Raw genomic sequence first — 16,614 nt, 5'->3', positions numbered from 1 at the left:
AACTTAGTGGCTGCAACATTTCGCCATCTACTCCTCACAGACAAGCCAGAGACTGATTCCTTTATCTTTTTTGTAAATCCTCTATTTCTGGACTCACTTCTCATTTCTAATCTGTGCGCATATGTGTTGCGTTTATATTACTTTTTCTCATGTTTTAGCAACTAATAAACTCATTCTTTCTTTGACTCAAGAAAGCCTGGTTAAGTTGGCTCCTTTTAAAACATAAATGCATTTGTACTGGGAAAAGGGATCCTTTTCAAATTAACCCTGTTGTGCCCAACACACCTAGGTCTATAAATCACTATTATGATAATTCCTAGCTCCTCTAATTAACCTGACTCCCAGTTACACCCCCGTTAAAGCAACAGTAAAACAATATTGATTTCAACAGACCCAAGCAAAGCACATAATACCTTGGACAGTGATATTCACAGTGAGTTTTCTTAGCCTCAGTTCCTGTAGACACAACTTGATACCTAGAGGCTGGAGGCTTTTCACACTTGTCAGATCTTAGAATTCCTTCTTCTTACACATAGCCTCATCTCCTTTATTCATGTTTCTCCCTTTTTAATGTAAATTCCATTGTCCCAATATGTCTTTGCAACTTTACTTTTTCCATGATACAAATCTTTCATAACACTCATATTATCAGTAATCTTTGGGAAAAATAAACACACTGTTTGGCTTAGCCTTTTATGGCTAAGTGTAATACCTTACCATCTCTTTGAAATTCAGTACTTTGGTTTATCTAAAAATGCAAATATCCCTCACACCTCATATTCTAAAACTTCAGCCATGTTTATGTATTTAGCATTTAAAACCTAGCTTCCCTTTTGAATACTCTAAAGCTCTAGGCCACCTGTCTCTAATTCAATTAAATCCCCCATACACACATTCGCATGGAGAACCTAATCCAAACCCCGCTATTAACCTACCTTTACAATAAATCTCAATAATATTATGAAAATGATTACATTTTCATGACAGTAGTATACATGTAGTTAGGGCATCTCAGGCATGAGGAGCCCATAACTGTGCAACATCAACTTTTTGTGCACCATCCATTCGGGCCAATGGTCCAGTTACTGAGGTGGGTGCCACATGCAACATTCCTGGCTTCCATATACCTCTGCTTACCACACAAAACATACCTAGAATGCAAATGCAGCCAAAGTAGTGGGCACAGCAGACAACCAATATTACCTGGACGATACTTGGCCTCTTGAGCTGTGGTACCTACGCCTAGGCCAATGTGCAACGTTGCAGTGCAGATGAATGCCTTGCACCCAGCACTCATGCTTGAGAGGTACCTGCTACCCATCTGTTCATGGAGTCTGAGCATTGTAAATCAGTGACAACCTTGATCCACTTGATGGCACATCAAGATGGGCCTCAGCATGCAACCCACATTATTACTGGTAAGAACTGCCTTTTTAATGTTACCATTCTTTTTGAGCTCTCTAGTTTACAAACACACACTGAGTCATCCACAAGTGTAAGTAAATATATTAAAGAAATGCTCAAATGTGCTACATACAATCTGAAAAGTGAACCCATGCACACTCCTACAAAGATCCCTCCTCATGTTGCCTCGGAGGAGGTGGAGGCAGCATGCTCACTTCTCTGTCTAAGCAGCAATGAAGGGTGTGGTGACCTGCCTCATCGTGCAGGCACCCATTGGGGACATCCTTCAGACTGTCGTCTCTGCATCGCTGCATGGCAGCCGTGGTCACCAGTACATGTGCAGCAGATGAGTGTTCTGGCAGAGGGGCAGTGTGGTGGAGAAAGATGAGGGTGTTTTGGAGCTCTCAGTACCTTCAACCTCCTCAGCGACCTGCACAGCCCTGGTTGGCCTTCAGGTGATGGGTGCTGGTGCGCAGTGGTCATCCATTGCAGCAACCGCCTGTGCCAATGGTGTGACTGTCCTGTTAATGGTATGCAGCTCCTCATGTATTCTATGGATGTCAGTGCTGACACTCTGAGCAGACTGATCCAGGCTACTGAGGCAGGCTTACACCCTTTCCTGGCCAGTTCTGCTGCTCTTGCATTTACTCCACTTGCAGCTGCATGTATCTCTCCATGAGATTGGCCAATCTCTCATGGTCAGAGCTCATGTGGTTGAGCCCCAGGACAATGTGGAGTTCATGATGGCAATGTCATAGAGCTCCTGCTGTCTCAGGGAACTCTGTCAGACATCCACACATTTGCTGCTGATTATCTAAATACTGTGCCCCAAAAGGTGAAACCTGAGGCAGCACGTTCCTGCCTACTGAAGCATCATCGTGACTTTCCTCGCTCCTCTGAGGGGGACTGTGCACAAATATCTCTGACTCAGACACCACCTCCTGCACTCTGGTGCAGAGACTTTCACCCTGTGTCACAACTCTACACATGCACTACATCTCTCCAATGTGCTTGCATCTGAGTTGGCTGAATGTGGGATAGGTTGATATGACACTGCATTGTTGGACACCCCCTCTTCCTCATACGATTTTACGAATTAGGAGCAGGAATAGGCCACTTGGCCCTTTGAGCTTGCTCCACCATTCAATGAAATCCTGGCTGATCTGATTGTAACCTCAACTCCACATTCCCACCTATACCCCCACCCCCCACTGATAACCTTTCATGTCCTAGTTTATCAAGAATCTATCTACTACTGCCTTTAAAATATTCAAAGATTCTGTTTCCACCACCTTTTGAGGTACAGAGTTCCCAAAACTCACAACTCTCTGAAAGAAAAAAAATTCTCCTCATCTCTGTCCTAAATGGGCGACATCTTATTTTTAAACAGTGGCCCGTAGTAATAGATTCTCCCACAAGAGGAAACATCCTCTCAACTTCGATCCTGTCAAGACCCCTCAGGAACTTATTTGTTTCAATCAAGTTGCCTCTTCCTCTTCTAAACTCTGGCAGATACAACTCTAGCCTGTCCAACCTTTCTTCTTAAGACAATTCACCCATTCCAGGTATTAGTCTAGTAAACCTCTGAACTGCTTCCAACATGTTTATATCCTTCCTTAAATAAGGAGACTGATACTGTACACAGCACTCTAGATGTGGTCTCACCAATGCCCTGAAGCATAACCTCCCTACTTTTGTATTCAATTCCTCTTGCAATAAATGATAACATTCTATTAGTTTTCCTAACTTTTTGAGATTCATGCACTAGGTCCCCTGGATCCTTCTGCATCTCAGAGCTCTGCAATCTCTCACCATTTAGACAATATGCTTCCTTTTTATTTTTCCTACCAAAATGGACAATTTCAAATTTTCCCAGATTACACTCCATTTGCCAGATCTTTGCCCACTCACTTAACCTATCAATACCCATTTTTAGCCTCCGTATGTCCTCTTCACATCTTACTATCCTACTTACCTTTAAGTTAAGTTATCAGCTAAATTAGCAACCGTATCTTTGGTCCCTTCATCCAAGTCATTTATATAAATTGTAAAAGGATGAGGCCCCAGCATTGACCTCTGCGACTCACCATTTGTTACACCTTGCCAACCAGAAAAAGAACCATTTATGCTGACCCTCTGTTTCTTGTTAGCTAGCCAATCTTCTATCCATGCCAATATGTTACCCCCTACATCCCTCTTGACGTCTGAAGGATGATCTGGACTGGAGGGAAGAGCAAGCAGAGCTGAGACTTGAGTGAGACACAAAAGAAGTTATTTAGGTATAGCCCTTCTCATTGTAAAGGTTGTGACGAATATCTAGTTCATGGTTCAATCTAATATTTTGGAAGTAATGTTTAGTTCTGGAAAGATTGAAGTTAACTGTAGAAAAAAGGATAAATGCAACTAAAGCAGGTTGAAAATATTAAATTTAAAAGGTTGAGGCCATGTTGGCTTAAGGGATTAGTAGCTAGAAAAGTAGGATCTTAAAACAGCAGGTGGGCTAACTTAGCTGGAGAGATGGAGATGTGATGCTTACATTCTTGCAAAGAAATGCAGCCCAGAGAGATGTTTTGTTTTGGGAGTGTGGAGATGGATGTTTTTTTAAATGTTTTTGGGAATATGGTGGTATTCTGTAAAGAAGGCTGTATGTATGTGTGTGTATATGTGTGTGTGTTCATGATTAATTAAACTGGGGGAAGGTTAATATAGACAGCCTGTCTGTGGGAGCTGAGATAAAAGGTTAAACAGGCTAGATACATGCATTTGTAATGAGAGGCTATGGTGAAGTTGGAATTACAAGTAAATAGGTTGGATTTTAAAGTTTGCCTTAGGTAAGAACTTGAATTTTCAGATGCTAAATTTCAAAGGGAGTTTAAAGGACTTTTACAACTTACAAAGGTTTCATAAGTAAGGCTATTAAATTTTATTTTACTCAAAAGTGGAGGCAAAGGAAGACATGAAAGATTTTTATATTTTGGAAAAGTTGAGATCAAAAAGGTGCTTAGGACAATGGAGTTGAGGATGAAAAGGAAAAAAAATATATATTTAAGGGAGATGTTTAGTTGAACCATGGTGGCTTTGTACGGGAGATGTCCTAAGACCAGGTCTGTGCAAAAGGTTGTGAATTTGAAGCAGGCATCCAGTTTTAAGCCAGTCTGTTTTTGAACTTCCATCGGATTTCCACAGCAGAGTGGAAGAGAGTGAGAGATCATGTGGTATACTTTATTAGAGTAGCAGCAGTTTTTGCCTTGGATTTTTATGGTTAAAAATCTATAAGAAAGCCATTGCCATATAGTTTACTTATGTGTTCTGACCAAGCGGGCTTTTTATGGGGAATGCTTTGTAAGAATGTAATTTTAATCTTGTGTGTTTAAGTTTTTTCCTCCTTGTTAATAAATCTTTTAATTTTCAAATCCTAAAAGTGTTCCTGGGATTCTATGCCTCATTTTCAAAACACAAAAAAGAAAGTTATGATCAGTAAGACAAGTTTCCCTCTGGGATTTGGCTTGCTCAGTGAAAAACATTGGTTTTGGTTGTAACAGGAAGTTAAGGCTAAATTAGTTTAAAAGCATCAGTGTGTTTTCTGGGAGAAGGGGTTGGTTGCAATTTTGACCTCATGTGATTTTCAGTTCATGGAGAAGCCCGAGGAGCTGTTAGCTTGCTCCAGATACTTAGGGCTCAGGAGAAGTGGTGGTAGGTCGTTGGTTCCATGCTGGAGGCAGTTAGGTCTCAGATAAGCCCTGGGAGCCATTTATAGCCCATTGCAGCTGGGAGACTGGAGTTTGGAGAAACCGGGAGTCGTGCTGGCTTAGTGAAGCTAATGGTTTGTGAATTGGAATTGGACCGATAAATTAGAGGCAGGAATGCAACTTTGTGAATTCTGTGGAATGCAGCCTCAGGAGATGAGATTGAACCATTGGAAGGTGAGCAGTCATAGAGGCAGTCTGAGTCAGAGTGGATGTTGAAGAAATTCAGGGACTAGATCTTTGAAAGTCAAGAGTTGAAACACCCCCCCACCTCCCCGCCCCGGCCCTGATATTTTTTGACTCACAGTGATCACTGATGTCTGGGTGGATTTCTGAGCAATCCATCAGATCTGTCTTGGTCGCATCAGCCATTTAATGTGCAGTGTAGTGTGTTCAACCACAGTTTGACTGGTAATTCACATTTATCACATATTAATTATTGAATGTTAGAGTATAAGATAGATATTAGATTGTTTTACTTTGCTAACTTTGTAGAGTAAGGTTTATTTTGTTTAAAGCCATGGAATCATGTGGCTTTAGTGTTTTATTGGGTAACTGGGATTTCAAACTTTGTCTTCTTTAAAAAAAAGTTACTGGTCCCTAACCTGATTGTCTTAAAGCATTCTTTGTTGCAAGCCATTGCCTTAACCATGCTCACAATGCCCTTATAATGCAACCCCATACTTGCACTCAGTCTCATGCCAACATCCCATTGTTCTCAGGAACAGACATCATGGCCTCTACCATTACCACCATATGCCAAGGTGATTTCAGCACTCCCTTTATCACCTGCTAAATGCAATTCACCATCACCAACATGCAGCTGTTCAGGCACCCTGGCAATATCCATGCCATCTGTTCCACAGGATGGATGTGTTTAAGCCAGGCTGACCCACCCTAGTCTGGTCCGTCTCCATGGCAATTTTCACCCTTTTGGTCTGCAATTATAACATGCATTTATGTTAGTCTGATATATAGTGCATGGAGGGATATTGCTCTTCACTGCACCTGTGTATCACAGTGCTCCTTCACACATGTTCTGCATGCACCTACATGAGATGCATACAATACAAGCCTCAATTTTGAAGCAGAGGTATATGCCACGTCTTGCACCTTAGCTGTAGCATGCAGATATGACCCTTCCCTTGGATCCCTGTGTGGACGAGCCAAGCTACTCACCTCAACGTAACGCAGCAGTCATTGAACCTTTTTCTGCATTGAATGTATGAGCACTGATGGTCTCCTGCCACGCTCTTTGCAGCTGCAATTTGTATCCAGGCCTTCTTTGTTGTAGGATTATGACAGCCAGCTGGGTAGTGGACTGGTCTCCTCTTGTGGGCCTCTTCCACCAAAAAGTGAAGGTCCTAGGAGGAAAGGGTGGGGCAGCTGGACCCATTCCTTCCCTTCCACCATATCCTCTATGTGACATTCTATGAATAAAAATGTAAGGTGAAAAGTATTGTAAACCATTCAGATTGCAATGCTGTCATTCTCTTTTGTGTGCTTACATGCACCAACCATCTTCACCCTATCATCAATGATTACTGGTAAGGTTTGGTGGAGAAAATGACTCTGCACAAATACTTGATGCCACATACGTTGCAGCCGTGACTTCAAGGTAGAATGCTGTGCTCTGCGACCACTGACAGCTTCACTCATTTCATTCCTTTTAATCACACTGCTATGCTGTGCCAGTGTGTAGCTGTGAGGGTCTTGGTCAAGGGTCAACAATGTGGGTAGATCCTAATAGATGGGTGGCAAGAGGGCAAACAGATGGGGTAATGAGCATGGCACTGTTCATCATCTCAGTCCTGGCAGCTAGTTACATGACTGTATCATATCTATACCAGGTACTGGTGGAAAGGAGGTGCCATCGCCATGGCTGTGTCTTTAGAATCTACTACATGCTTCCAGTGGTTTAGTAGAGAACAATTTGGTTAGGTGACACCAATGACAACTCTCCCTTGGGAAAAGTCCATGATAGGTCATCCGTTCCAGGATCAGTTAATGTTTACAGCTTTGAGGCTTACCTGAAAAGGCAATGAGGTCTTCTGCAAGGCACAGGAACCTTACATTGACGACCATACCTCTCAAATGGGTCTTTTTGAGGGTCTGCTCTTTACCTGCACCCCAGGCCTGTCTCCGACTCTTCACTATTTCTGGCTTTGTCCGCCCTAACTCCTATTCTAACCCATCCACCTGGACCAAAAATCAGAAGCCCAGGCAGACATATTTGCGTAACTGGGAATTCTCCCACCTCTGCTCACCTGACCCAGGAGCGAGAATCTGATTCGAGATGTTGCTTGGCAGATCTCTCGCTTTCTGAATTTAAAATTCTATTCTGGCTGGAAGGGAGATCTGGGGAACATGTGATTAAACACTGAAAGAATATGAATGGATTGTGTGTTAGACAATTCTTTTTTTCCAAGAGAGCAATGAGCCTCTGAAATGCATTGCTGCTTGCTGTGGTGGGTGTTCAGCCTTGGTGTCTTCATGAGGGAATTGGACCATTCTTCACTGGCGGGGAGATAACTCCATGTAGAAGGGAAGTGCTTTTACAGATGTCACTTAGTTAATCTGAACACCTGAGCTATTATTGATCACCCGAGGGGGTTGGAGAGGAATTTTGCAGTTGTTTTCTCCCCAGGAGATGACTTGTTTCTGTACTGGGGGCAGAGGGGGCTGTTATGGGAAGTGTCATAATTCTCCAGCCTTGATGAATGTGGGGTAGGCTTGAAGGAGAACTGATTTCCTGCCATCATTTTCATACATATTTTGTATATTCAGACTCCCTTCTGTGCCTTTAACTACCCTCACCTCTGCATCTGTTTGCCAAAGTTGATGCTGTCTTTATAATCCTTTGGCAGGTATCATTTATTTCTCCCCCAGGTTGCCTGTCCTCTAGCTAAATGCAGGCTTGCAATCTTGCTGTGGGCCTACTCTTGTACACTTCCTCTACACTCTGCTCCCGCCTACCCCCACCACTGCACCCCTCACCTCCTTCCCAGGCAATACTTCCCAATTTCTACAGGATTCCCATCCCAAACAACATTATTTATGGAAGATGACCCTGGGCAGAAAGTCCTGCAGTGCAGGCGGCTGGAGATCCTGACGCAACCCCACTTTATCAGACTTCTGCTGGCTCAGTGCAGCCAATTATATTTCATCAAGTGTGTTTGTGCGGAATCACTCATTCATAAAAGTACAAAGGTTTTCATTGAATTTGCATAATGATCAGAATACAAGCCCTGAGCTTAATCCTTATTATCCTATTAACCTCATTGATATAACTGACCCTTGAAATGACTCTGAAGATAGCATCAGGTACCCCTGTGGTCTAGCATCCACAGTATTTTGCTTTTGTCTTGCTGTGGTGAGATTTGTTCTCGCTACACTGGGCAGCTGGGCAAGCTTATCCAGATAGTATTCCAGTCGCCTGTGCAGTCTTGTTTCATTCATTTGAACATTTAAACGTTTACAGCCCCAGGCAAATCCCCAATCATTTATCATTATAGGATCAACTGTAGTGATTTTTTTCTCTCTCTCTCCCAGTGCCTCTGTGGTATGTTCAGTTATTAACCTTGCTTAGCCTGGAGGCACACTCCTAACTGTTTCAGCCAAATACCATTTGTTCAACATTATTCCCAATCGTGCCTGGCTGATCTGCTGCATACTCCCAGGACTTGATAGCAGTGGTAATTATTGTTTTTATTTATTTTTTCACCCTCCAAATCACCATTAGTCAGCACTTTGCTGGTACAATGGTCCAAACAGTCACTGCTTTAGATTTAACACATTCCTCCCCACTGCTATGAAGAAATAGAAAGAGGGAGAAAAAAGGTATGGGGGGGGGGGCGGGGTGGGGGGCGGGAAAGAAAAAAATAAAAAGGGACAGAAAGAAAGATATTTTTACAGTGCCATTAGGCACCTGCCCAGAAAATATCCCGACTGACAATTAGTTGCTTTTCCCCCCTTGCTTTTGGCTTACATTGGGATTTAAATTTAACATTTTTGTGTTCATTTCATGGAACTAAGCTAGGTGTAATCATAACTAATTTAACACAGGAGTTCTGCCACTGCTAAATTGATAGGGATCTTCTCTCTTCGTTGGTCTTGGTAACTGACTGAAGTAACTGGAAACGTTGGGTAGAATTGTCCCCTCCCATCATAAGTTCTGTGGTGGGATGAGGAAGTGGGAGTAATTGCCACCGTGGAGCGGGGCAGGCTTTTACGACCAATCATGCACTGCCCACCTCTTTAGTTAGGCATGTGCATGTTCCGTGTCGAGTCTCAGGGCGGGGCGGGCAGGAAGTCGGGTGCTTTGCCAGCATGTCTGGCATTTAAAAGGCATCTGGATAGCCCGTCAATAGTGGGAGGCAAGAAAGATGAGTCGGAGAAGGCAGCAAGCTGTGGCTTCCGCTTCAGCGATGAATCCCTGGGACATCTACCGGAGGCAGTTCAGGAAAAGTGGCACATCCTCTTCCCCAGAGTTGGCCGCAGAAGGCCACACGCCTGCTGCCCTTGTCCTTCTAGATGGTAGAGCTCGTGGCCTTGGAAGGTTCCAGGAGCTTTGGTGATTTGATGAAGTGCATCTTGTGCATGGAAGGACTCAGTGTTGAGGGTGCTGGATGGACCGTCAATCAAAAGGCCTGCTTTTTCCTGGATGCTGCACTCATCCAGATAACTGGAGACTATTCCATCTCACTCCTCACTTGTGCCATCCATATAATGGTCAGATCCTGGGAGTCACAAAGTCAGTTAGCAGCCACAGAATAGCAGCCTGTGACCTGCACTTTCATCATATGTACTCACAATCCGTCTATATGTCTTTATGCAGGAGAAGGCAGCCAATAACAGGAGGGGAAGAGAAAAAAACTGGAGGTGGATGCCTGAGCTCTGGCCCCTCACATAGTCTTCACCGCCAGTTCTGCAACCTATGACCATGCCTGTGCCGATGGCGAGGTTGGCATCCCCCAACCATGTAGTGAGGAAGCATGCATAATCCAGCCAACCTCAGCAAACCAAGGTGACTGATGAGTGCCATGTTTGAGCCAGCCTAGGCAATCACCCATTCTCCCTTTTCTCCATTCTGAGTGCTAATGGGAAGAGAGTGAGGGCCCACCCTCAGACCTGAAGTCAACCCCAGCCCTCAGGAGCTGTCAGAAGAGGACAAGGATGACTTCTCATCTGTAAAGCCATCACAACATTCACCTGCACCTGCCACCAGCCTGGAGGCACTCACCTCGGTGGCTCATAGATCTAGTTTAGTATTAGGCTCACAATCTGTGGCCACCTCACAGACACGTGTCCACAGCAGGAAGAGGCAGTAATAGCCAAGGTCTCTGGCACTCGGAGGACTGCTGGAGAAGAGGCCTCCGGTAAGTCTGAGTCAGATGATGAGCCTCTGGAAGTGGTCAAGGAGAAGATGCTGGAGTATCAGACAGGTGCAGGGGAACATCAGGCTGATGTTCATCTAACAGAGGGCGGTAGTGAGAAGTGACTGCGAAGCATTCTGGGAGAAGTCAGCACAGTCACTGCAACTCAGAAGGGGATCAAGGCGAAGGATCCTTGCCCCCCTCAACAGGAGGAAGAGCATCCAACAGAGGGCGGTAGTGAAAATTGACTGAGAAGCATTCTGGGAGAAGTCAGCACAATCACTGCAACTCAGAAGGGGAGTGAGGAGAAGGACTCTTGCCCTCAACAGGAGGGAGAGTATCCAACAGAGGGCGGTAGTGATAAGTGACTGAGAAGCATTTTGGGAGAAGTCAACACAGTCACAGCAACGCAGAAGGGGATCGAGGAGGACCCACTGTCAAAGAACGGAATAGCCCCAAACATTACATTACTGTAGTGTTTCCTTCCCTCCCTCCTCTTCAAAACAAAAAAAAGAGAGAGAGGGGAGAGGCAGTACCTTCAGGAGTGCACCAGACCTGTGAGGGACACTCTTCTGAAAGTGGGTTATTAAAAAAGCAGCTGAATGGTGAGTGAATCCTGGTGAGTTTTTTTTCAATATATTAAAGTAATGCATTGCTTAATACTGAGGTAGGAGCTAAAAAAAATATAGAGTAGTACTGTACAAGTATAATTAGTCAAGAAGCAAGGTTCCTAGCTAACATAAATAAGGTCCCGAGCTAGCATATTTTTTAAGGGAGTAGCTAGCTTAATCGAGAGGGACATCATGGCAGGAGAACTCTGACCCGTGATATGCTCCTCCTGTAGGATGTGGGAAATGAGGGACTCTTCCACATCCCTGGTGAGCATGTGTGCGGAAGGTGTGTCCAAATGCAGCTTCTAGCTAACCGGATTTTGGAGCTGGAGCTGCGGGTGGACACATTGTGGAGCATCTGTAACACTGAGCAAGTCATGGGTAGCACATTTAACAAGGTGGTCACACCGCAGGTGAAGAGTACACAGGCAGAAAGAGAATGGGTGAGCATCAGGAACAGTAAAAGATTCAGGATGGTAGTGCAGAGGGGTGGGAGGAAAACAAGTGGCAGCGCTATAGTGTTAGGGGATTCAAAAGTTAGGGGCACAGACAGACGCTTCTGTGGCCGCAAACGTGAATCAAGGATGGTATGTTGCCTCCCTGGTGCCAGGTTCCAGGATTCACTGAGTGGCTGCAGGACATTCTGGGGAGGGAAGGTAAACAGCCAGTGGTCATGGTACACATTGGTACCAATGACATAGGTAAACTAAGGGATGAGGACATGCAAGCTCAGTACAGGGAGTTAGGAGATAATTAAAATGCAGAACCTCAAATGTAGTAATCTCAGGATTACTCCCAGTTCCATGTGCTAGCGAGAGCAGGAATAAGAGGATAGACCAAATGAACACGTGGCTGGAGAGATGGTGTAGCCGGGAGGGATTCAGATTCTTGAGGCACTGGGACCGGTTCTGGGGAAGGTGGGACCTGTACAAACCGGACGGGCTGCACCCAGGCAAAGCTGGGACCAGTGTCCTTGTGGGGCCTTTGCTAGTTCTGTTGTGGAGTATTTAAACTAGTGTAGCAGGGGTTTGGGATCCCAGGAGTAGGATCAGATAGGTTAGATTCAGATCAGAAAAATGGAGGTAGAACATTAGCTAGGGATGATGTGATAGGCATGGAGTTACAGGAGAAACAAAGTTTAAAAAGTGTCCAGCAAGGGAAATTGATGGGGTTAAACTGTTTATACTTCAATGCAAGGAGTATTACAAACAAGGTAGATGAGTTAAGGGCACAGGTAGATACATGGCAACAGCATGTCATTGATATAATGGAGACCTGGCTGAAGGATGGAAAAAACTGGTAGCTTAATATCCCTGGTTATAGAGTCTTCAGACACGATGGAGTAGGAGATAAAAAAGGAGGGGGTAGCACAAATGGTTAAAGAATCAATTCCAGTTGTGAGAAGGGATGATATACTAAATGCGTCAACCAATGAGGCTTTATGGATTGAGCTTAGAAATAAAAAAGCGGCAGTCACATCACTGGGAGTATACTATAGACCCGCAAACAGTGAAAGGTAGATAGAACAAATATGTAGGCAAATTTCTGCTTGTAAGAACGAGAGGGCAATAATGCAACTATCCTAATATCAACTGGGATTCAAACAATATAAGGGGCACTGAGGGAGAAAAATTCATGCCGTGTGTCCAGGAAAATTTTTTCAACCAATTAGTGACAAACCCAATGAGAGGAGATGTAATTCTAGAACTAGTCTTGGGGAGCGAAGAAGGGCAAGTGGGTGAAGTGACAGTTGGCGACCATATCAAGGACAGTGATCACAATTCAGTTAGATGTAGCATTACCATGGGAAAGGACAGAGATAAGGCAGGAGAAAAAGTCTTGAACTGGGGGAAGGCAAATTTGGCAGAAATGAGAAGGGACTTGGCTGAGGTGGACTGGACAGCACTGCTGGAGGATAAAACAGTGGAAAATCAGTGGGAAGCACTAAAAGTGAGATCCTAATTGTACAAAGTAGCCATGTCCTCTACAAAAATAAGAGTGATACTGCCAAATCTAGACCTCCCATGGTTGTCTAGAGGAATATAGGGGAAGATCAAACAGAAAAAGAAAGCGTACGATAGACAAAAAGAACTAAGGACTGCAGATAGCCTAGACAAATATAGGAAGCGCAAGGACGAAGTAATAAAGGAAATAAGGAAATCAAAGAGAGGGCATAAAAGAAGATTAGCAAGTAAAGTTAAAGAAAACCTGAAGATGTTTTACCAATACATTAATGCTAAAAGGTTAGTTAAGGAAAAAGGGAGACTTATCAGAGATGAAGATGGAAACTTGTGTGTAGATGCAGAGGCTGTGGGAAGGGTTTTGAATGAATATTTTATCTCTGTGTTTACAAAGGAAAGGCAGGATGTAGATATAGTAGTGCAGGAGGAACACTGCGAGATATTGGATGGGATAGTCATAAAGAGAGAGGAAATACTCAAAGGGTTGAAATCCTCGAAAGTTGATAAGTCACCAGGGCCAGATGGATTGTTACCAAGGCTGCTGAAGGAAGTCAGAGAGGAGATAGCAGATGCTCTGAGGATGATTTTCCAATCTTCACTAGATACAGGGGAAGTACCAGAGGACTGGAGAAATGCAAACGTAGTTCCATTGTTTACAAAAGGATCAAAGGAAATGCCAAACAATTATAGGCCAGTTAACCTTACACTGGTGGAAAGCAAATTAATAGAATCAATCTTGAGAGGTAGGATTAACTGTCATGTGGAAAGGCATGGACTAGTCAGGGATGGTCAACATGGATTTGTTAAAGGAAGGTCTTGCCTCACAAATTTGATTGAATTCTGAAAGGAAGTGACAAGAAGGGTTGATGAAGGTAGTGCAGTTCATGTTGTGCACATGGATTTTAGCAAGGCATTGGCAGGTTGGTCAGGAAAGTAAAAGCCCATGGGATTCAGGGTAATGTGGCAAACTGGATAAAAGGTTGGCCCAGTAGTGGATAGTGTAGAGGATTGTGATAATCTCCAAAATGATACAGATGGGTTGGTGGAGTAGGCAGTAAAGTGGCAGATGGATTTTAACATAGAGAAGTGTGAGGTCACACATTTAAGGAGGTCAAACTGTTTCAGGGATTACACAATAAATGGGAATACACTAAGAGGGGTAAATGAAGTGAGAGATCTTGGCGTACAAGGACACAGGTCCCTGAAGGCAGTAATTCAAGTAGACAAGGTTGTAAAGAAGGCATATGGAATGCTCTCCTTCATTGGCAGAGGTATAGAATATAAAAGTAAGGATATAATGTTGGAATTGTATAAAACACTGGTGAGGCCACAAACTGGAGTATTATGTGCAGTTCTGGTCACCACATTACAGGAAGGACGTAATAGCTCTGGAGAGAGTGCAGAGGAGGTTTACAAGAATGTTGCCAGGGTTAGAAAAGTGTAGCTACGAGGAGAGATTGGATAGGTTGGGGTCATTTTCCTTAGAACAAAGAAGGCTGAGAGGTGACTTGATTGAGGTGTACAAAATTATGAAGGGAATAGATAGAGTGGACAGGATAAATTGTTTCCCTTGGTGGAGAATTCTAAAACCAGGGGACATAGATTCAAGATAAGTAGCAGAAGGTGTAGTGGGGATATGAGGAAGAACTTTTTTACGCAGAGGATAGTGGGTGTCTGGAATTTGCTGCCCAAGTTGGTGGTAGAGGCAGAAACTCTAAACTCTTTTTAAAAGTACCTGGATCTGCACCTTAAGTGCTGTAAGCTGCAGGACTATGGGCTGGGTGCAGGAATTTGGGATTAGAAAGGGCACCTGGGTGTCCTCGGACTGGCATGGAAAAGGTGGGCCAAATGGCTTCCTTCTGTGCTGTAACTTTTCTGAAGGCAGTATTTCAAGTAGACAAGGTTGTAAAGATGGCATATGGAATGCTCTCCTTCATTGGCAGAGGTATAGACTATAAAAGTAAGGATATAATGTTGGAATTGTATAAAACACTGGTGAGGCCACAAACTGGAGTATTGTGAGCTGTTCTGGTCACCACATTACAGGAAGGACGTAATAGCTCTGGAGAGAGTGCAGAGGAGGTTTACAAGATTGTTGCCAGGGGTAGAAAAGTGTAGCTACAAGGAGAGATTGGATAGGTTGGGGTCATTTTCCTTAGAAATACAGGGGAGGTACTGGAGGACTGGTTCTCTATGGTTCTCTGGTTCTATGTGTCAGATGCTCTCAGCAGAGTGGGACTTAAGGCGGAGGAGTCCATCCGCAAGCTCTCTGATGTAGTGGCTCTGACATGTGAGCACACCGAAGTCTCTATGGGGAGGATGGCAGATGCCATGGAGTATCTGGTCCAGCAGAATGCCCAGTATCCATAGGAGATGTGCTTAGACCTGCACGCCATCTCTGTAGCCATGGATGAGCTTTTGCAGTGACTATGCAAGAGGCAAATGGGGCACCTCGACCTCCCTTCAGGTCCCCCAATCACTCAAGGAGTCAGGGTGTGGCCCTCAGGCTCTCAAAGGGAGAAGGAGCATCTGGCGGACACCCCGAGGCCATCCATTCAGGAATCTCCAAGGGTGTCCAGGCATTCCTGATCCATAGAACTATGCGCCAGCCAGAAAAGAAAATAAAGAAACTAGCCACTCATTTTAATCCCACTTTCCAGCATTTGGTCTGTAGCCTTGCGGGTTACAGCACTTCAGATGCAGATCCAGGTACCTTTTAAATGAGCTGAGTATTTCAGCCTCAGCCACCAACTTAAGCAATGAATTCCAGCCACCCACCATCCTCTGAGTGAAAAAGTTTTTCCTAATGACCCCTCTAATCCTTCTACCAATCACCTTAAATCTATGCCCCTTGGTAATTGACCCCTCAGCTAGGGGAAATAAGTCTTTCCTGTCTACCCTTTTTAGTCCCCTCCTAATTTTCTACACCTCAATTAGGTCACCCCTTAGCCTCCTCTGTTCTAAGGAAAATAACCCTAGCCTATCCAATCTCTGCTCATAGCTGCAATTTTCAAGCCCTGGCAACATTCTTGTAAAACTCCTCTGCACTCTCTCCAGACTAATTATGTTCTTCCTGTAATATGGTGACCAGAACTGTACACAGAATTCCAGCTGTGGCCTCAACAGCGTTTTATACAGTACCATCATTACACCCATGCTTTTGTATTCGATACCTCGCCCAATAAAGGAAAGCATTCCATATGGTTTCTTGACCACCTGTCCTCCCACCTTCAAGGACCTGTGGACATGTACTCCAAGGTCTCGCGCTTCCTCAACCCCTCTCAAGAACTTTCCATTTTTTGAGTATTCCCTTGCTTTGTTTGCCCTCCCCAAATGCATTACCTCACACTTTTCAGGATTGTATTCCATTTGCCACTTCTCTGCCCACTCAACCAAATCACTGATATAATTCTGGAGTTGACAGCTATCCTCTTCATCATCAACTACACCATCAGTTTTGGCGTCATCTGCAAATTTCCCAATCGTGCCTCCCATGTGCTGAGGAGGGTGTACCTGC

This window comes from Carcharodon carcharias, chromosome 6 (genome assembly GCF_017639515.1).
Source record: "Carcharodon carcharias isolate sCarCar2 chromosome 6, sCarCar2.pri, whole genome shotgun sequence".
Taxonomy (NCBI): Eukaryota; Metazoa; Chordata; class Chondrichthyes; order Lamniformes; family Lamnidae; genus Carcharodon; species Carcharodon carcharias.
Note: the sequence above shows the minus strand (reverse complement) of the source record.